Source organism: Chiloscyllium plagiosum, unplaced genomic scaffold, assembly GCF_037043375.1.
Source record: "Chiloscyllium plagiosum isolate Xiang-an unplaced genomic scaffold, Cpla_swu_hap1 HiC_scaffold_24, whole genome shotgun sequence".
NCBI classification, from domain to species: domain Eukaryota; kingdom Metazoa; phylum Chordata; class Chondrichthyes; order Orectolobiformes; family Hemiscylliidae; genus Chiloscyllium; species Chiloscyllium plagiosum.
In genome coordinates, this window is record NW_028270162.1 from 43,353,478 (window position 1) to 43,376,721 (window position 23,244).

Consider the following 23,244-nt stretch of genomic DNA (forward strand, 5'->3'; position numbering starts at 1 on the left):
ATCTCCCATGACTAATCCATCTAAAGTGCACATCTCTGAACATTATGGGCAATTTAGCATGGCCAATCCACCTAACCTGCACAACTTTTGACTGTGGGAGGAAACCGAAGCTCCCAGAGGAAACCCACGCAGATACAAGGACAACGCGCAAACTCCATACAGAGAGTTGCCTGAGGGTGGAATCGAACCCGGGTCCCTAGCGCTGTGTAGCAACAGGAGTAAATACTGAGCTAAGTATTGATGGGAAGGTTCTTGTTTCTGAGCTCAAAGTATGAGTCAGCATTCTCTCCAAGAGAAGCACTTGACAGATCAACTGGATTGTCTTGTACAGGTGCAAGCACAAGAAGGGCAGTCTGAAGAGATTCAGAAAAAGGTGCAATAAAGTTCCAATGATCTGTTACTGCTGCCTCTCCTTCTGAGATTGTGGTGAAGAGGAATCAGAAACCTGACGCACATTATGAACAAGCAATCAGGGTTACCAAAAAAAACCTAAGAAGGTGCAAAGCCACATTAAAAAAAGATGCTGGTAGGTGGTCATTAATTAGTGCTATGTGAAGGCAAAGTCACTCATAAGTCATCCAGTTCAAAAACTAATTTTTGAGGTGGAAGGCAGGGGGCATGGGTATCTCTGCTTTTCCTGCACCCTCCTGAGAAAGGCAAAATTCCAAATTCTGCTTCTGAATTAATCAACCAATAAAGCAATAACCTTTATGTTGAAGTTCAAGTTGAATACATTGCTGGATAGGATATATAACCTCGAAAGACTGAGTTACCTGAGGTTCAAGCCAGAGTGTTTGGTCATGAGTGGTTTAAGTAGGGACAAGTATGCATTGCATGTGTAAGTACAAATATCAGTGGCAGGGAAATGTCCTGAGGGATGTGTGAATATAATTTCATCATTTTATTCCTGTTATGAAACAGTGTATTGTGGAGACACTTCTCTTGTTTGTTCTCATTCACAACTGATAACATTCCAAGAATGAGGAGGATTTTAAATCTTTCCATTTAATCTGTTTTCAATTATAACCAGCACATATTGTAGTTTTCAATATTACACTGTCCATTTTGTCTTCACATTAAAATGCAAGCTCCGAGTCTCTGATTCTGTTACGAATGCAGAATACCCTATTCATTTGGAATAAAGAAACAATTTGACTACAATTTATTATCTAGTTATTTTTACTACTTTTCATTAAAACCCTTTAATCCCTTTATTGTTCATTGATTTTCCAGCATTAATTAAAAATGGTGTCATGGAAATTTTGAATGTTGTTCGTGGGTCCTGAAATTTGAAAGACCAGAATAGAGCAAGTTATGTCTTTCACAATTCCCAGTCTTCCTTTGGGACTTTAGATGTTTACTTAAAAAGTCTGAAACAAAACACAGAAGTTGACTTCTTAAAGTACACTAGGCAAGAATACGTGGCAGACTGAGGCAATCAGACTCTACAATGATACACATCTGAACACAAATTAAATGAATTTTACATACCATTGAACTCCTGTGGCTGAACTGTAGGACTGCAAATAATATTGACAAGATGTTAAGTTTGGCTTCTTGTAAGACTGGGTATGTAAACACATCTCATGGAATTATCAACCACCAAACCTGTTCCATTAAGTAACATTTAGAGCGGAATCTTATAAGGATCTGAGTATTGAAGGCTATACTGAGAACTCTGGGAGAATTGCAACAGAAGTATCCAAACTCAACACATCAAGGCATGCCTGGTGGGCACCAGCTGATACACCTCTCATTTCTGGATGCTGGCAGCTTGTCAGAATCTTCATGGCACCTCTTTAATCCAATTGCAGAAAGTTTCTGCTCTTTAAGGCAGTACTTTGGGATGCACCAGAAACTAGCACTGGAGTGCCTGTGTGGCAAATGCACTTCACGATGCTTCAACCAATTGGCCACCTATCAACCAGGTGATAGCCCTCTATCAAGTCAAAGGGCATTGATATCAGCCATGATGTCTTGGTTCTGTTTGTCAAGGGCAGAATCCATACACAGTCCACAGGCTTGTCCATGGTCAGTTATCGACTTGGGGGTGATCATGGTCAGGGACTCCATCTGACTACAGACCAAGCAATGGGCTACAGTCAGTGCTGAAGGGCCATGGCAAGGAATTAGGGGAATTTTGTACAGTCAGTTGTGGACCTGCAAGGACTGCAGTCAGGGGTGTGGTCAGTCCTTTCTTGGTGCTACCCATCAGAATTGTTCAGGGGCCTGGAGAGAAATCAGTCCTGATAGTCCTTACACTGAGGGGGATGTAGCAGGAGCAAAAGCTGAGTTGAAGACAAGGATAGTGATGAGGGGATAGTCAATGCATAATGATGTGAATAGTACACAATGGGAGAATGTGGAAGGCTATGGGGATTGGGTGGGTGGATGGAGGATCTCATTGGCAGTGATGCCCCCACCATGACCTCCTTGGAGGTGTAAGAAGCTTACAGGAACATGGTGTGCACTGTAAAACTATCATGTGGACCTCAGGGGCAAGGAGGCTTTTTGGAAATGGAGTTCCACGTGTTGGTGTCTACATGGGGTGGCAGGGAGGGTAGAAAAATAAAGTGCAAATAGGCCGTCTGGATAGGATAAGGTAAGAGGTTATCTGGAAGCTCTGACAGGGACCTGGTGCCCGGGCTGAGCCTGGTGCTGAGGGTATCTACTATGAGTTGCACCCCTGTCATCTTTTGTCATTTGAAAGAAGTGACCCGTAACTAGAAATTGCCTGGGACGACATCCAGAGTGTGTGCAGTTTGATGAGCACAAGGCAGAAGACGTTTTCCAATGAGAGGGTGAGGAGATTGAGGGAGGAACCTCTCCTTGGTACATAACAGAGCTCAGTTGCTACAGAACTGACAAGCCAGATAGGAGCTGACTGACACCCAGTTCCAGTAGATGAGAGCAGGGGAGGAAGGGGGGAGGAGGGTGGTGAATCTCATAGCAGTCAGAGAACGTAAAATTGTAATTGAACATTGTGCCAGCATTTCATTTACATTTGGGGTTAACTGCAATCTCTTTTGCTTTTAATTATGTTCACTTTTGATGTCTGTGAATAAAAGCTCATCTTTGGAAATGGTGGAATGCTGCAGTGTGCACTGAGTAAGGGTAAAGCTGTCACGGTCCTACGGGATCATAGCCAGAGAGAGAGAAGACAGTTTATCCTGAGGATCACCCTACAATGAGTGAGGGGAGAGATTGAAAGGGAGGACCTATCATGGTAACTTCAGCTGGTACAGGAATTGAACCTGTGCTGCTAGAGTCATTCTGCTTTGGAAACCAGCCATCTAGCCAACTGGGCTACACCAACCCCCAGAGATGAAGTGACTTGGAGAGGGAGCTGTGTAGGGGATGTGGCTAATGACAGGCAGTTAAATAGTGACTGGGGCAAGGAAGTGGAGCCATACCAGCTATATGCCGTGAGCACAGTGTGTTTGGGCTGCTGTGCTACTACATTGCCAATGAAGGGCAATTCTGGAGTGCCAACATTTGGCTGGGTGTTCAGCTGGTGTTTAAAGATGGCAAGAGCACCAGGGATACCTGATAATTCTAGGGTGTTCAGTGAGTGGTAAGTTTTTCTGGATTTAGCGAGTGGTGGAATTCAGCTGGCATTGGATAAGAAGAGCACCATAGGGATGGGGTAGGTAATTAATCAGACAAGGTTGGGATGATACAATGAAAAATCTCTCTATGCCTCATGGAGAGAAAGATAATGCACTTGAGTATTAAAGAAAACATTGCAAGATACAAAACTCAAATCTGAAACTTGTCAGCCAAAATCTTCATTTGTTCATGGACTACTTATGGACTACTCAGGATGTGGAATTGTTGCAAGATGTAAGAAGGTTCAATTGAAATAATGAGGCAGCTATTGTCATGTTGGAACAAATTTCTGCAGTTGCTGGAATCTGTACTGAAAACAACAAATATTGGAGATCACAGTGGGTCAGGCAGCATCCATGGAAAGAGAGCAAGCTAACATTTCGAGTCTCGATGGCTCTTCATCAGGGCTGAAGTGAAGTGTGGAGGGGACAGCCTTTGTGCTTTAATTTGGGGGTGTGGGGGTGGGTGTGGGGGTAGTAGAAAAAAGATGTTGATAGTTCAGATTAAATGATCATAATGTGAGAATGGCAGAACAATGGCATGTCTCCTGCTAGACTTGAAAGAGCAGAGAGTCCCCATTGGGCTGAGAGGAGAGGAGAGAAGGCATGATAACAGAATGTAACAAGCTGAAAGAAAGGGAAGAAATAGTTCCCCATTTGAAGGTGTTGAACTCAATATTAAATCCAATAGGTTGTAAAGTGCCTAGTCTGGAGATGAGATGTTGTTCCTCCAGGTTGCACTGTGATTCATTGGAACGCTGCAGCATACCGAGGACATGACAGTAGGATGCCGTGTTGAATTACCGACCACAGGAAGGTCAGGGTCATGCTTGCGCACAACCTGAGGTGTTCTGCAAAGTGGTCACCCAGTTTGCATTTGGTTTCTCCAATGTAGAGCAGGCCATATTGGGTTCAGCAAATACTATACATAAGATTGGAGGGGGTACAGGTGAAATGCTGCTTCACCTGGAAAGACTGTTTAGGCCCTTGGATAGTGAGCAAGGAGGAGGGGAGGTGTTGCACCTTCTGCACATGGGAAGCTGCCAAGTCACTATTGCGACTCTATTGTCATGTGTTTGAGTTTTGCATTAGAAGAAATATGTTTAGGAATGGGGCAATTGTTAATCGTGATCTTCTGCACACACAGGAATGTATTTCTGTCTGATAGACAAGATCAGTACAATTTGAAAGTTGCAGATACAACTTTGACTTTACAACCCTGTTCCTTTCAAGTTAGGGTTTATAGGTTATGATTAGCACAATGAACAGTTAAAAGAATATCGTAGTGTTTTGAGTTGAGAGCCTCAGTGATATTCTCCAGCTGGAATGGATATAGGTTGGATTTTAGAATTGAAAAACAGAAGGTGCCAGTTCATATACCTACTCACAGCACAGTTGCATTCACACTGTTACAGGGCCAGATGGTGTGTGGATCACATTGACCATGGTCAGAAATATCATGGCGGACACATTGAGGGCCTCCAGCTATTGTAGGTGGAAAACTTTCCTGCTACTTTGCTTGAAGACAGAAGAGAAGCCAAAGGGAGCAAAAAACAAATATTTTGTTTAAAAAAATGACAAAAGTTATGGAATCCAAATTGAAGAGCCATTATGGAAAAATGAAACTTTGACTGTAGCACTATTTGATCTTTAAATTTAACCTTGTTCCAAATTTCAAAATATTTAATCTTAATAGAAATTAAAGTCCACAATGTTATGTTTCCAATCTGCACCTATTGTTTGATTTTCTAATGGTCTGTCCAAATTGAAGATTCAGAGCTTCTATTTCTATCCACTCTGCAGCACATTGACAGGAGTGGAAAATGTGAATATAATCATGTTTTGAAAACTTGTGCAATACATAGGAAACCATTTGACCAAATGTAATTAAATGCATATTTGGAATGGGTTTGACAAATGGCTCATGTCAATTTTCAACTTGCAGCAGCATTCCGACATTAGATATTTTGTTGTGTGCAGTATATTATTTCTGGAACAGACACACCCATAAATATAACTTAAGTGGCTGCATTTGTTTTACATATTGTATCATTTTGGATTTGAATTTATTAAGTTTTCTGTAGGTTGCAATCAAATATAGATCACACTTATCTTCTCAATAAATAGCCTCCTATCAGTGACTAGCCTTTGCCGAATTTTTCATAGAATCCCTACAGTGTAGGTCCATCCAGGCTACACTAATCCTCTGAAGAGGATCTGTACCCATTATCCTGCATTTATCATGGTTAACCCACCTAGCCCTGAACTCTATAGCAATTTAGCATGGCCAATCCACCTAAACTCCACATCTTTGGTGTGTGGGAGGAAACCAGAGCACCTGAGGGAAACCCACACAGACATAGGGACAATGTACAAACTCCACACAGATAGTTGCCTGAGGTTGGAATTAAAACCTGAAACCCTATTGCTGTGAGGCAGCCGTGCCACACTCACTTACAGCCTGGAGTGTTTCTTGCTAATTTCTATGCACTTTCAAACCAGATAAAGTTATCAGGAATTGTAGCATGATGACACAATGAATAAAAAGCTCCTGGAAAGTAATTACCTCACTAGCAGATGTGCTTTTCTCTTTTACTTAGAAAAAGGTCATTCCTCGTCATTTCTGTAACTCCTTAGCAATCCGCTGTGGTATTATTGAACAAGTAGTATGTAGTTTTTTTTGTGTGTGCACTTATCATTTAAAATGTATCTGATGAAGGTTCATTGGCAAGAATTTTAACTTGGAAGAACTTGTGGGTTTAGCTTGTAATTTCCTCCCAATTTCACATCTCAGTAGGCTGGCTCAAACACATAGGTTGCCAAGTCAACTCCAATCAGCTGAGTGCACATAACTTCCTCCAGAGAGAAGTGTTAAAAATTAAAATGTTTAAATGCGTACTTTGATATTTTAAATTGGCTTTTAAATTTAACAGAATGTGTCTCCTGGGCATCCTGGAACTCATCTTGGAAACTAAGGTGAAAAGAGTAAAAGATCCTTCATTCAAATCAGGCCTGAGATATCAATGAATTCTTCATGCTGACAGATCCTTTCATGAGAGAGTGAGAGAGAGTGCGAGAGAGGGAGATTAATTTCCAATATGTCAAAGTACTCAAATGAGCTTCTCCACACAAGGATTAGAGTGACTTGTGCTGACTTACCTCAAACTGGGATGAGGACTAAACCAATCAAATTCAGCAGTGGAAAGAATTGCTGTGCTCCCGACAGAGGGGAGCGGCAGAGGAAGTAGAGATCACAGGAGACACCATTCGCATATTTGCAAGTACAGCTGGAGATCCCTCTTCCATAGCTGCTGGGACTGTGATTTTTCAGAAAGCTGATTCCGGTGGAGGCAGACAATTGCACGCTCCTTCCTGGCGGATCTGGCAGCCATTATCAGTGAATGCCAAAGTGATTGATGCCCTCAGTTTTCCCATATTCTGGATTCTTCCAGGGGCCGACTAGAGACAAAGCCAGAATGTCCCATCCAGCTGTGCATAAATACTGAAGGTCATCACTATTGATGGCTGGCAATGATAAAGACTTTGAGTGTAATGATATTAGTCAGAACGATGGACTGCTTGGATTTGGTTGAATTAGTACTGTGATGAAGCTATTTCTTAACAAGGTTAGGTTGTCCTTGGCTTTTTTCAGAGATGTTGTAAATGGTACAGGTTCTGAAAAGTCTGAGGTTGGATGGATTATAGGGCGATCTCTTTACAGCTAACAGATACCGGCTCAGGTAAGTGGCTTTCAAATTTTAAAGAAAAACACTTGTATAATGAAAGGGGAGTGGCCAGTTCTGTCAAGTTAGTGTATTCTTTGGTTTGGGGTTTAATGCAGCAATGTGTGTACGTGAAGAAAGGCTGCTGGACCCTCTCTCTGTCTGACCTCTCTCCTGTAGGAACTTGTTCGATTTTTCCTTTTGTGTTAAGGAATGTTTGTGGGGATTGTTGCAAGTGTTTTTGGAACAGCACTATGAAGTTGGGATAGTCTGTTGGGTTTTTGGATAGGATAAGTTATTCGGTATTCTGTTTACTGCTCTTTGTGTTTCATTCAGTAATCTTGTAAATAAATTCTGTTTTGTTTAAAACTAAGTAGTTTGACCAGCTGATTCTCTCCTAGAATATCCACTGTATAGTTGCTTAAACCAATGAGCAAAGTTAGGATCTGGGCTACCTTTTTGAAATGTTTTTAGGGGGTCTGGTCTGGTCCATATCAGTACTACTGTTGCCCTGCAATTGCACACACATGGTTATTCCTTCACTCCCAAATCAAACCAAGTACATTTGTGAGTCACGAGGCATCTCATGAAATAGTGAAGCAGATGTGATGAACTAAATGGCCTATTCTGTTCTGACATCTTATGGTCTTTAGTTCAGTATGTGTGCAACATAAGGAAAGGTCACTGCATTTCCAGGGAGCTGTTGTGATTGTTTCATGCCATGGCAGACATAGTAAACTGATGTCCTCTCAGTGGATTCAATGGGTGGCTGCTGGGAAGCGAGGATCTCTCCCCTTCAAGGGTGGCACAGTGGCTCAGTGGTCAGCACTGCTGTCTCACAGTGCCAGGAACCTGGGTTTGATTCCAGCCTTGGGTGACTGCCTATGTGGTGTTTGCACATTCTCCCTGTGTTTGTGTGAGTTTCCTCTGGGTGCACCGATTTCCTTCCACAGTCCAAAGCTGTACAGGTTAGGTGAATTTGTTGTGCTAAATTGCCCATAGTATTCAGGGATGTATAGGTTAGGTGCATTAGTCAGGGGCAAATATAGGATAGGGGAATGGGTCTGGGTGTGTTACTCTTCAGAGGGTCGCTGTGGACTTGTTGGGCTGAAGGACTTCTTTCCACACTGTAGGCCCCAGAAGTCGTGAAGAGATCCGTTGATGAAACTCAGGAATGACAACTGGATATGTCATCAGCCAGGATCCCTTTCGGGAGTGTGCAGAGATCTGGATGTGTCCTTCAGTATTCACAAGCTGAACTCACCATAATGGCCACGGTGCATTGTGCTCTGTACATATTGTGCAGCAACAAGGATTGGAGCTGGAAGAAGAACAAGAGACAGAGAAGATATTACTGGCAGAGATTAAAGTGATGTGCAGGAGAAAGCAGAGAATGATGATGCTAATCCTTTCCTACCACCAGTTAGCTACACTACTGCCCACTGTGTCAGTGATTCCATTTGTCCAGTTTGTAAGTAACCCTAGATTCATGAAACATTGACACACAGTGGCCATTCTTAATCACTATTGCCTCCCCATCACCCTTCCAATCCCACAGAAACAAATCTGTCCTGTAATTAATCATCTACTCACTGCTCACTCCCTCATTCGCCTCCATCACTTCCTGTCATCCAGATCATCAACAAGCAAGTGAAAACACAAATTGCCAGCCATCAGCCTGAAGTAGGGACCGTGAGAAAAAAGGAATTAGCGGAGGCTTTGAACAAATACTTTTATTCATATTCATGGCAGAAGACTCAGAATGCATCCCGAGAATTGTTGACAGTCAAAAGACAAAAGGGAGGGAAAATCTTCTCTTTCTCACCAAAGAGAAAATGCAATGCGACTCAAGGGTAAGAAATCCACTGAATGTAATGACCAGTATCCTCTTATTATAAAAGAAATATTTAAGAAAGTGGTAAGGTCAAACCAGTGGTAAGGGAGCTATATTCCGGTGAGTCTGATGTTGGTAGTGGGCAAGTTGTTGGACGAAATCTTGAGGGACAGGATTTACACATATTTGGAAAGGCAAAGACTGATTAGGATAGTCAACATGACTTTGTGCATGGGAAATCATGAAAAAGTAACAAAGGGGATTGATGAGGGCAGAGCGGTGGATGTGATCTATATGGAATTCAGTAAGGAGTTTGACAAGGTTCCCCAGGAAAGACTGTTTAACAAGGTTATATCTCATGGAATACGGGAAGAACTAGGCATTTGGATACAGAACTGGCTCGAAGGTAGAAGACAGAGGGTCTTGGTGAAGGTTGTTTTTCAGACTGGAGGTCTGTGACCAGTGGAGTGCCACAAGGATCAGTGCTGGGTCCAATACTTCTTGTCATTTATATGAATGATTTGGATGCGAGCATAAGAGGTGCAGTTAGTAAGTTTGGAGGTGCAGTGGACAGCGAAGAAGGTTACCTCAGATTATAACTGGATCTTGATCAGATGGTTCAATGGGCTGGGGAGTGGCAGATGGAATTTGTAAGGTGCTGCATTTTGGGAAAGCAAATCTTAGCAGGACTTATACACTTAATGGTAAGGTCCTAGGGAGTGTTGCTGAACCAAGAGACCTTGGAGTGCAGGTATATAGCTCCTTGAAAATAGAGTCACAGGTAGATAGGATAGTGAAGAAGGCGTTTGATATGCTTTCCTTTATTGGTCAGAGTATTGAGTACAGAAGTTGGGAGGTCATGCTTTCCTTTATTGGTCAGAGTATTGAGTACAGAAGTTGGGAGGTCATGCGGCTGTATAGGACATTGGTTAGGCCACTGTTAGAATATTGCATGCAATTCTGGTCTCCTTCCTATTGGAAGGATGCTGTGAAATTTGAAAGGGTTCAGAAAAGATTTACAAAGATGTTGCCAGGGTTGGAGGATTTGAGCTATAGGGAAAGGCTGAACAGGCTGGGGTTGTTTTCCCTGGATCATTGGAGGCTGAGGAGTGACCTTAGAGGTTTATAAAATCATGGGGTGCATGGATAAAATAAACAGACAAAGTCTTTTCCCTGGGTTGGGGGAGTCCAGAACTAGCGGGCATAGGTTTAGGGTGAGAGAAGAAAGATATTAAAGGGACCTAAGGGGCAACTTAATCACACAGAGGGTAGTGTGTATATGGAATGAGCTGCCAGAGGAAGTGATGAAGGCTCGTACAATTGTAACATTTAAAAGGCATCCGGATGAATTGGAAAGGTTTTGAGGGATATGGGCCAAATGCTGGAAAATGGGACTAGATTAGGTTGGGATATCTGGTCAGCATGGATGAGTTGGACATGTGTCTGTGCTGTACATCTCTGTGATGTGTGACTCTAAATGGCTGCAGAAATGGTGTATGCAGTGGTTGTAAACTTCCAAAATTTCTTGGGTTCTAGAAAGGTCCCAACAGATTAGAAAACCAGAAATACAATACCTCTTCAAGAAAGGATGGAGATGGAAAGGAGGCATGAGTTAGTCTGAAGCCTATTATTGGCAAAATGCTAGAATGCATTATTGAAAATGAAGCAGTACAATCGAGTAGAGTAAACCTAATTCTGTGAAAGAGAAATTGCGTTCAAAAGCTTGAGTTATTCAAGGAAGTAAGAAATAATGTGTATAAAGGGGAACCAGGAGATATAATGTATTTAATTTTCCAAAAGGCATTCAATAACAAGGCACATAAAATGTTCCGGCACAAGTTAAGAACACACGGTGATGCATTTTTGTTTTTAATTCTGTGAAGGTGAGTCTTTTTTTTTAAGGGTCAGCCACTTTTTTAAGCATTGGATTGAAACAGCATTTCCAAGAAAGCTGCCATAAGCTAAATGACTAAATCTCACCTAATGATGAATCGTTGCTAATGTGTTTATTAAGTTGAATTTTTATGACCTACATAAAAACAAAACAGGTCATAAGCCACAAACAGGTTTTGAAGAAAGGATCCATACCAGCAGAAGGACAGTTTAATTTTGGCAATCTCCAGGTCATCAGTGCTGGGTAGAACTCTAAAACTCTCTTAATAGTCCAAGTTTTCAGAGCTGGAAAAATCCATCAACTTTTCTTCGAGTCCACTGAGGTAGCCTGTCTGTGTGTCTCAGGGAGACATAGAGAGAGAGAACCACATCTGATGAACATGTTGACAGTCGCTGAAAGGAAATGCTTGTGAACATGTCAGTGGAGTGAGCAAATAACAAGTGAAATTAAGCATCTTTAAAGGATAGTGCTGGGGAACAAAATAATTCTTTATTTTTGCTGTCTATTATAAGATCCTTCTAAATTGTCACATATATTATCGAAATGTGTAAAATTTATCAAGTCAGGTTTCACTGTGGAATCGAATTGTCTAGTATTACCATCACCTGGATCTTAATGCTCGGTAAGTTCCAGATAAAGTATGGTCTTATGAGGAATGATTGAGCAAAAAAGGGCCTATATTCATTGGGAGTTTAAAGAATGGAAGGGCCCTCATTGAAATGTATCAGTTTCTGAGAGGGCTTGACAGTACTGGGAAAGGCTGAGAGGATGTTTCCCTTTTTATTGGTGAGTGGGAGTCTAGAAGCAGGAAGCACAGTTTCAAAATAGGGGGTCTTCTATTTCAGAAGGGGAATGAATAGGAATCTCTTCTTTCAAAGGGTTTTTATTCTTAGGAATATTATATTTCAGCAAGCAGTGGAGACTGGGTCAGTAAGTTCAAGTTATGCAGCTTTTTGATTGACAAAGAGGTAAAGGGTTATGTGGTCAGACAGGAGAGTGAAGTTAATGCTATATCAAGTTAACAATGATCTAATGACTAGTGGAGCAGTCTTGACAGGACTCAAGGGAGCAAATAGCTAACTACTGTTGCTATTTCTCATGTTCTTACGTAATCAATCCAAAATTGCCCCTTTCCTTCTTGAAGTGGTGACTTACTGATTGAGGATAGCCTCATTTCTAAAATTTCTTTCTCTCTCCATATCTCAGAATTGTCATTTTCTCAGTCTATATTCAAGTCAATACATTTAAAAGTCTGATGCAATGAAAACTAACACATTATGAATTCCCTTTTAAAAAATGACTGTCTCATGGTTCCTAAAAGACTCCTTGGCACAACCCAACCTGACTCCACCTATCTTTCCAGATTTGACCTGACCTTATTCTTTCCTCAGGACAACTTCAATTCCTCCTATTACGCCAATATTCTCCTCCTGCCCTGACCTACCCATTGCCCACCCAACCCAACCCTGGCTTACTCCCATCCCTTCAGCCCTGGCCTTAGCACCACATTTTTCCAATATCCCTACCCCATCTAGACCCTTGGCTCACTTCTTATGCTTTTCTTTGCTCATACATAGGATCATTTATCCACAATTCAGTGATAACATAGTTCCATTTTGTGGATGCCAATGATTGAGTTAAAATAGACTCTTTATGCATTATTACATTTTTAACACAATCCTTTTAGGTTTTTAACAAATTTGTTCATTTCTCCTCTTGTCACTGTTAGGAGCTCTATTTAAAAATATTTTCCAACAATGTGACAGCTCCCCATTTGTTCCTGAATCAAGTTAAAAAGATTCAGTTTGAGAACCATCTCACTCATCTTTTTAAAACAGTAACATCAACATGGAAAAGCATTCAGTTTTTGCAAGCTTTTGAAAAGCTCCCTGATTTCCTCCTCAGTAAGCTGCAATGTCAATTCAAAGGACGATTGTTTGGCCCCAGTGGACTTTCCCTATGGTATATTCAAGAATCGTGTGTGTGAGCAAGCATGTGTGCTCATCTCTCCAGAGAGATCAGCTCTTTGCCTGACAGAATGTAAGTGCTGTCATTCTGGTCAGAATCCACGACGTCTATCCTGCTGCTGGTTAGTGGCATTTACTTCATCTCACCCTCGGAATACTGCCAGGAATTTGATAGCTTCTACCCACCAATCAACAAACATATTGAACCAAGCAGCACTGATGCACATGGGAGTTATTGAACTGCCACTAACAGCACCAACCTCGAAAGTTATCCCATCTCTCCCCACAACCGTTGGTTGCTTCAAAATTGTACAAAAATCATTTGCTAAGTTATAAAATATGAAGCATATTGATGATTTTAGAGGCAGATTCGAAGCAACTATTGTGGATCATGCACTCTGCTAATATAGGCTTTCAACCAGTTTTAAACTGAAATTTAACCTTGACTTTTTAAAATATCATCTAGTGTTACAATAGTCACGACAACTCATTGAATCCGACTTTGAAATACTGTTATTGTGTTTCATGTGATGATTTGAGTGCTTCGCCTCAGATTTCTCATTGTCAGCTTAAATTTGCTACATTGAAAATCCTTCACTCTTTGTCACCCATAGCTTAGAATATTGTGCTTTCAACAATCAATCATTCACTTTAAATAGCTAAAATGCTGAAAGGAGCATATTATGACCACATCATCTGCATCTTTTTGGCTTGGTCCTGACTGCCTGTATCTATTTAATTGTACACTTAAATTGTACATAGGTAGCATGTTGGCTCAGTAGTTAGCACTGCTGCCTCATAATGCCAGGGACCTGGGTTCGATTCCTGCCTCGGGTGACTGTCTGCGCAGAGTTTGCATGTTCTCCCCATGTCTACGTGGGTTTCTTCTGGGTGCTCTTGTTTCCTCCTGCAATCCAAAGATGTTCAGGTTAGGTGGACTGGCCATGCTAAATTGCCCATAGTGTTAGGTGCATTAGTCAAGGGTAAATATAAGGTAGTGGTATGGGTGGATTATTCTTTGGAGGGTGGTGTGGACTTGTTGGGCCAAATGGCCTGTTTCCATACTGTAGGGAATCTATTCTTAACTAATTATAAAAGGTTTGGAAAAGCTGATTTAATAGTTAAGGATCTCTGTCTAATTAAAAATCCAAGAATAAATGAAAAATCAGAAATTTATCAACAATGAGCCCCAGACAGATACTGATTATTTCCACCTGAGTATAGCACAGCAGGGTATTGTATACCAATTTATTGGAACAGATATACCAATCTATGTAAGCATGCAAATCCAAGTGAAAAGTCAATTTAAAAAAACTGTTATTTGCAAGGGCTTTTTTTCTCACTGCCCTTCAGCACCATGGAGAAATGGATTGATTTGGTTTGATTCTCCAATGCTAGTGCTGTGCATGCTGAGATATTTCTTTTATTGGCATAGTTGTTGGTGGGTTTAAGGCAGAGTCAGATTTCTCTGTGTCAGCTTATCAGCTTAGATACAAGTACTGATTTGCACAGTGTACAAAACACAGGGCTGGCTGGAGTAGGAAATTGTCCGGTAATGAAAATCTTAAAGGGATAGGCAAAAACGAAGGGGTGCATTACATTCAGCAGAAAGCCATTCTGAATAACTTGCCAGAATGTCAGAGGTGATTACGATCCATTAACATTTGCTAAACTCAAAGTAAGAAGGAACTGAGAGAAAATAGATAAGACAATGTGGAAGAGTAAAAACAAAGGTGTGGACATGATTGTGATGCTCCAAAGCAGCATTCCAGCAATCAATTAGTACATAAAGCAGTTACTGGTTGAATGATGCTCTGCTCCTCTATTGTAACATCCTTGTCAGGTTATCAATGGTTGCAAAGGGTTTTAATGCTAGTTATGCACTTTAAGTTATCCTTGCATTCAATAGCTGCTGACCCAAACTTGAGAATATTGTTCCTGTCTATTGGATATGTTTTATGAGTGTAGCTATTGCTGCTTTAGTCACCTTGACAGGCCCTTCTTCATGCAATGCCACTGATGATATAGTATGCTGTGGTTGTGATGCACCCAGCAGATAACATTGTGGCTGGTCAATCAATCATAGAGTCATAGAGTCAAACAACATGGTAATAGACACTTCTGTCCAACTTACCTGTGCTGACCCAAAGTCCCAATCTGATCTGGTCCTATTTGCCAGCATTTGGCCGATATCCCTCTAAACCCTTCCTATTCATATACCTATCCAGGCACCTTTTAAATGTTGTAATTGTGCCAGACTCCACCACATCCTCTGGCAGCTTATTCCAAACATGCACCATCCTCTGCATGAAAATATGCCCCTCAGGTCCCTTTTAGATCATTCCCCTCTCACCTTCAATCCATGTCATCTAGTTTGACACCCCCCCATCCCAGGAAAAAGACCTTCACTATTCACCCTATTCATGCCTCTCATGATTTTATAAACCTCAAGAAGGTCATCCCTCAGCCTCCGATGCTACAGAGAAAAGACGCCTCAGCCTATTCAATCTCTCCCTATTGCTCAACTCCCGGCAACATCCTTGTAACACCTGTCTGCACCGTCTCAAGTTTCACCACCCATTTGCACATATTAGTTGTATCATTGTCTAAGCTTACTTAGGAGTGTTGGTCTCGACTCTGTAAATCATTGTCAATGTGAAGTTCACCTTTGTCTGCGTGTGTGTGTGTGCTCAAGGAAAACATAGAGAATTCCTCATGCAACGTAACTGGCTTGTCATTCTTCATATCTGTCAAAGTGTGAAACATGCATTTTTACCAGTAATGATGCTGGATCCAAAGATTAATTTTCACCATTGACTCAAAAAGAACTTCAGTGCCTTCAGAATAAAGTAAGAAGAGTCCTGTGAAATGGACTGAGTACACTTACTGTCCTAACACAATATCCATGCTATGATTTCCAGCAGACTCACAAAGTCTTAACAATTTTGAACACACATTAGACACAGATAGTGATTTATTTCTGGAGCTTGCAGATCAGAATGAAGGGAAAATCGCAAGCTTGATGAATATGCCCCATGTAATTACTTGAATATAATTCTGACCTACTAAAGACAGGTGTATCCAGCACCAAAGAATTGATTAGAAGTTGAATTGGATTCAAAATGGGCATGGAGGGACTTGCACTCATTTCTCTGTCCCAACTGCTGAAGTGCTGACGTAATATTTTGCTCAACCAGCCATTCTAACCAAACAGACCACACCATTTATCTTTCATTAAAAGTTATTTTAATGACTTTATGTGCTTGAATCTAGCTATTGTTAAATAAATAAGAACTGTTACAAGGTAAACTGATATAACGTGACAGTTGGTTTCCTCTGAAACCTTGTGCTGTAGAAGATTGTGCTGTGGAAGATTGTGCTGTAGAAGATTGTGCTGTGGAAGATTGTGCTGTGGAAGATTGTGCTGTAGAAGATTGTGCTGTGGAAGATTGTGCTGTGGAAGATTGTGCTGTCGAAGACTGTGTTGTAGAAGATTGTGCTGTAGAAGATTGTGCTGTGGAAGGTTGTGCTGTGGAAGATTGCGCTGCAGACGATTGCGCTGTGGAAGATTGTGCTCTGGAAGATTTTGCTGTAGGAGATTGCATTGTAGAGAATTGTGCTGGAGAGAATTCGGCTGTGGAAGGTTGTGCTTTAGAAGATTGTGCTGTGGAAGATTGTGCTTTAGAAGATTGTACTGTGGGAGATTGTGCTGCAGAAGGTTGTGCTGTAGAACATTGAGCTGTAGAAGATTGTGCTGTATAGAATTGTGCTGCGAAAGATTGTACTGTAGAAGTTTATACTGTAGAAGATTGTGCTGTGGAAGATTGTGCTTTGGAAGTTTGTGCTGTAGAAAATTGTGCTGTCGAAGATTATGTTGTAGAATACTGTGCTGTGGAAGATTGTGCTGTCAAAGATTGTAATGTGTAAGATTGTGCTGTAGAAGAATGCGCTGTAGAAGATTGTGCTGTGGAAGATTGCCATGAAGAAGATTGTGCAGTGGAAGATTGCAAGATTGTGCTGTAGAAGATTGCAAGTTTGTGCTGTAGAAGATTGCACTGTAGAAGATTATGCTGTGGAAGGTTGTGCTGTGGAAGATTGTGCTGCAGACGATTATGCTGTGGAAGATTGTGCTGTGGAAGATTGTGCTGCAGAAGATTGCGTTGTAGAAGATTGTGCTGTGGAAGATTGTGCTTCAGAAGATTGTACTTTGGAAGATTTTGCTGTGGAAGATTGTACTGTGGAAGATTGTACGGTGGAAGATTGTACTGTGGAAGATTGTGCTGTGGACGATTGCACTGTAGAAGATTGTGCTGTGGAAGATTGGGCTGTGGAAGATTGTGCTGTGAAAGATTGCACAGTAGAAGATTGTGCTGTCGAAGATTGTGCTGTGGAATATTGTGCTGTGGAATATTGTACTGTGGAAGATTGTGCTGTAGAAGATTGTACTGTAGAAGATTGCGCTGTAGAAGATTGTGCTGTAGAAGATTGTACGGTGGAAGATTGTACGGTTGAAGGTTGTGCTGTGAAAGACTGTGCTGTAGAAGATTGTGCTGTAGAAGATTGTGCTGTAGAAGATTGTACGGTGCAAGATTGTACGGTGGAAGGTTGTGCTGTGGAAGACTGTGCTTTAGAATATTGTACTATGGATAATTGTGCTGAGGAAGATTGTGTTGTGGAATATTGTGCCGTTGAAGATTGTGCTGTGGAAGGTTGTGCTGTGGAAGGTTGTGCTGTAGAAGGTTGTACTGTGGAAGATTGTGCTGTACAAGGTTGTGCTGTAGAAGGTTGTGCTGTGGAAGATTGTGCTTTAGAAGATTGTACTGTGGGAGATTGTGCTGCAGAAGGTTGTGCTGTAGAGCATTGAGCTGTAGAAGATTGTGCTGTATAGAATTGTGCTGCGAAAGATTGTGCTGTAGAAGTTTATACTGTAGAAGATTGTGCTGTGGAAGATTGTGCTTTGGAAGTTTGTGCTGTAGAAAATTGTGCTGTCGAAGATTATGTTGTAGAATACTGTGCTGTGGAAGATTGTGCTGTCAAAGATTGTAATGTGTAAGATTGTGCTGTAGAAGAATGCGCTGTAGAAGATTGTGCTGTGGAAGATTGCCATGAAGAAGATTGTGCTGTAGAAGATTGCAAGATTGTGCTGTAGAAGATTGCAAGTTTGTGCTGTAGAAGATTGCACTGTAGAAGATTATGCTGTGGAAGGTTGTGCTGTGGAAGATTGTGCTGCAGACGATTATGCTGTGGAAGATTGTGCTGTGGAAGATTGTGCTGTGGAAGATTGTGCTGCAGAAGATTGCGTTGTAGAAGATTGTGCTGTGGAAGATTGTGCTGTGGAAGATTGTGCTGCAGAAGATTGCGTTGTAGAAGATTGTGCTGTGGAAGATTGTGCTTCAGAAGATTGTGCTGTGGAAGGTTGTGCTGGAGAAGGTTGTACTGTGGAAGATTGTGCTGTACAAGATTGTGCTGTACAAGATTGTGCTGTGGAAGATTGTGCTGTGGAAGGTTATGCTGTAGAAGATTGTAATGTAGAAGATTATGCCGTAGAAGGTTGTACTGTGGAAGATTGTGCTGTAGAAGATTGTAGTGTGGAAGATTGTGCTGTGGAAGATTGTGCTGTAGAAGGTTGTGCTGTAGAAGATTGTAATGTAGAAGATTATGCTATAGAAGGTTGTACTGTGGATGATTGTGCTGTACAAGATTGTGCTGTAGAGGATTGTGCTATAGAAGAATATCCAATAGAATATTGTACTGTAGAGGTTTGTGCTGTTGTAGATTGTGCTATAGAAGATAGTGCTGTAGAAGATTGTGCTGTAGAAGAATGCGCTGTAGAAGATAGTGCTGTTGATGATTGTTCTGTGGAAGATTGTGCTATAGAAGATTGCGCTGAAGAAGAATGTACTGTGGAAGATTGCACTTTGGAAGGTTGTACTGTGGAAGATTGTGCTGTAGAAGATTGAGCTGTTGAAGATTGTACTATAGAAGATAGTGCGGTAGAAGATTGCACTGAGGAAGATTGTGCTGTGGAAAATTGCACAGTAGAAGATTGTGCTGTAGAAGATTGCGCTGTAGAAGATTGTGCTGTAGAAGATTGTGCTTTGGAAGTTTGTGCTGTAGAAGATTGCGCTGTCGAAGATTATATTGTAGAAGACTGTGCTGTGGAAGATTGTGCTGTCAAAGATTGTAATGTGTAAGATTGTGCTGTAGAAGAATGCGCTGTAGAAGATTGTGCTGTAGAAGATTGCAAGATTGTGCTGTAGAAGATTGCACTGTAGAAGATTATGCTGGGGAAGATTATGCTGTGGAAGATTGCGCTGCAGACGATTATGCTGTGGAAGATTGTCCTGTGGAAGATTGTGCTGCAGAAGATTGCATTGTAGAAGATTGTGCTGGAGAGAATTGTGCTGTGGAAGGTTGTGCTGTAGAAGATTGTGCTGTGGAAGATTTTGCTGTGGAAGATTGTACTGTGGAAGATTTTGCTGTGGAAGATTGTACTGTGGAAGATTATACTGTGGAAGAGTGTACTGTGGAAGATTGTGCTGTGGACGATTGCACTGTAGAAGATTGTGCTGTGGAAGATTGTACTGTAGAAGGTTGTGCTGTAGAAGATTGTACTGTAGAAGATTTTACGGTGGAAGGTTGTGCTGTGAAAGATAGTGCTGTGGAAGATTGTGCGGTAGAAGATTGTGCTGTAGAAGATTGTGCTGACGAAGATTGTGCTGTAGAAGATTGAGCTGTAGAAGATTGTGCTGTAGAAGATTGTGCTTAAGAAGATTGTGCTGTGGAACATTGTGCTGTAGAAGAATGCGCTAAAGAAGATTGTGCTGTGAAACATTGCGCAGTAGAAGATTGTGCTGGTGAAGATTGTACTGTAGAAGACTGTGCTGTAGAAGATTGTGCTTTATAAGATAGTGTTATCGAAGATTGCGCTGTAGAAGATTGTGCTGTGGAACATTGTGCTGTAGAAGAATGCGCTAAAGAAGATTGTGCTGTGAAACGTTGCGCAGTAGAAGATTGTGCTGTGGAAGATTGTGCTGTAGAAGACTGCGCTGTGGAAGGTTGTGCTGTGGAAGGTTGTGCTGTAGAAGATTGTAATGTAGAAGAATGTACTATAGAAGATAGTACTGTGGAAGATTGTGCTGTAGAAGATTGTGCTGTGGAAGATTGTGCTGTGGAAGATTGTGCTGTAGAAGATAGTGCTGTAGAAGTTTGCGCTGTGGAAGGTTGTGCTGTGGAAGGTTGTGCAGTAGAAGTTTGCGCTGTGGAAGGTTGTGCTGTGGAAGATTGTGCTGTGGAAGATTGTGCGGTAGAAGATTGTGCTGTAGAAGATTGTGCTGACGATGATTGTGCTGTAGAAGATTGAGCTGTAGAAGATTGTGCTGTAGAAGATTGTGCTTTAGAAGATTGTGCTGTGGAACATTGTGCTGTAGAAGAATGCGCTAAAGAAGATTGTGCAGTGAAACATTGCGCAGTAGAAGATTGTGCTGGTGAAGATTGTACTGTAGAAGACTGTGCTGTAGAAGATTGTGCTTTATAAGATAGTGTTATCGAAGATTGCGCTGTAGAAGATTGTGCTGTGGAACATTGTGCTGTAGAAGAATGCGCTAAAGAAGATTGTGCTGTGAAACGTTGCGCAGTAGAAGATTGTGCTGTGGAAGATTGTGCTGTAGAAGACTGCGCTGTGGAAGGTTGTGCTGTGGAAGGTTGTGCTGTAGAAGATTGTAATGTAGAAGAATGTACTATAGAAGATAGTACTGTGGAAGATTGTGCTGTAGAAGATTGTGCTGTGGAAGATTGTGCTGTGGAAGATTGTGCTGTAGAAGATAGTGCTGTAGAAGTTTGCGCTGTGGAAGGTTGTGCTGTGGAAGGTTGTGCTGTAGAAGATTGTAATGTAGAAGAATGTACTATAGAAGATTGTACTGTTGAAGATTGTGCTGTAGAAGATTCAACTGCGAAGATTGAGCGGTAAAACATTGTACTGTAGTAGATTGTGCTGTGGAAGATTGCCCTGTAGAAGATTGTGCTGTAGAAGATTGATCTTTGGAAGATTGTGCTGTGGAAGATTGCCCTGTAGAAGATTGTGCTGTAGAAGATTGATCATTGGAAGATTGCGCTGTGGAAGATTGTGCTGTAGAAGGTTGTGCTGTAGAAGATTGTAATGTAGAAGATTGTGCTTCAGAAGATTGTACTGTGGAAGATTTTGCTGTGGAAGATTGTACTGTCGAAGATTGTACTGTGGAAGATTGTACTGTGGAAAATTGTGCTGTGGACGATTGCACTGTAGAAGATTGTGCTGTGGAAGATTGGGCTGTGGAAGATTGTACTGTGGAAGATTCTTCTGTGGAAGATTGTGCTGCAGAAGATTGTGCTGTGGAAGATTGTACTGTAGAAGATTGTGCTGTAGAAGATTGTGCTGTAGAAGATTGTACAGTGGAAGATTGTGCTGTGAAGGATTGTACTGTGGAAGATTGTGCTGTAGAAGTTTGTGCTGTAGAAGATTGTGCTGTAGAAGGTTGTGCTGAGGAAGTTTGGGCTGTAGAAGATTGAGCTGTTGAAGATTGCGCTGTAGACGATTGTGCTTTAGAAGATTGTGTTAGAGAAGATTTTGCTGTAGAAGATTGTGCTGTGGAACATTGTGCTGTAGAAGAATGCGCTAAAGAAGATTGTGCTGTAGAAGATTGCACTGTCGAAGATTGTGCTGTAGAATATTGTGCTGTAGAATATTGTGCTGTGGAAGATTGTGCTGTGGAAGATTGTGCTGTAGAAGATTGTAATGTAGAAGATTATGCTGTAGAAGGTTGTAATGTGGAAGATTGTGGTGTACAAGATTGTGGTGTAGAGCATTGTGCTGTGGTTGTGATGCACCCAGCAGATAACATTGTGGCTGGTCAATCAATCATAGAGTCATAGAGTCAAACAACATGGTAATAGACACTTCTGTCCAACTTATCTGTGCTGACCCAAAGTCCCAATCTGATCTGGTCCTATTTGCCAGCATTTGGTCGATATCCCTCTAAACCCTTCCTATTCATATACCTATCCAGGCACCTTTTAAATGTTGTAATTGTGCCAGACTCCACCACATCCTCTGGCAGCTTATTCCAAACATGCACCATCCTCTGCATGAAAATATGCCCCTCAGGTCCCTTTTAGATCATTCCCCTCTCACCTTCAATCCATGTCATCTAGTTTGACACACCCCCATCCCAGGAAAAAGACCTTCACTATTCACCGTATTCATGCCTCTCATGATTTTATAAACCTCAAGAAGGTCATCCCTCAGCCTCCGATGCTACAGAGAAAAGACGCCTCAGCCTATTCAACCTCTCCCTATTGCTCAACTCCCGGCAACATCCTTGTAACACCTTTCTGCACCGTCTCAAGTTTCACCACCCATTTGCACATATTAGTTGTATCATTGTCTAAGCTTACTTAGGAGTGTTGGTCTCGACTCTGTAAATCATTGTCAATGTGAAGTTCACCTTTGTCTGCGTGTGTGTGTGTACTCAAGGAAAACATAGAGAATTCCTCATGCAACGTAACTGGCTTGTCATTCTTCATATCTGTCAAAGTGTGAAACATGCATTTTTACCAGTAATGATGCTGGATCCAAAGATTAATTTTCACCATTGACTCAAAAAGAACTTCAGTGCCTTCAGAATAAAGTAAGAAGAGTCCTGTGAAATGGACTGAGTACACTTACTGTCCTAACACAATATCCATGCTATGATTTCCAGCAGACTCACAAAGTCTGAACAATTTTGAACACACATTAGACACAGATAGTGATTTATTTCTGGAGCTTGCAGATCAGAATGAAGGGAAAATCGCAAGCTTGATGAATATGCCCCATGTAACTACTTGAATGTAATTCTGACCTACTAAAGACAGGTGTATTCAGCACCAAAGAATTGATTAGAAGTTGAATTGGATTCAAAATGGGCATGGAGGGACTTGCACTCATTTCTCTGTCCCAACTGCTGAAGTGCTGACGTAATTTTTTGCTCAACCAGCCATTCTAACCAAACAGACCACACCATTTATCTTTCAATAAAAGTTATTTTAATGACTTTATGTGCTTGAATCTAGCTATTGTTAAATAAATAAGAACTGTTACAAGGTAAACTGATATAACGTGACAGTTGGTTTCCTCTGAAACCTTGTGCTGTAGAAGATTGTGCTGTGGAAGATTGTGCTGTGGAAGATTGTGCTGTGGAAG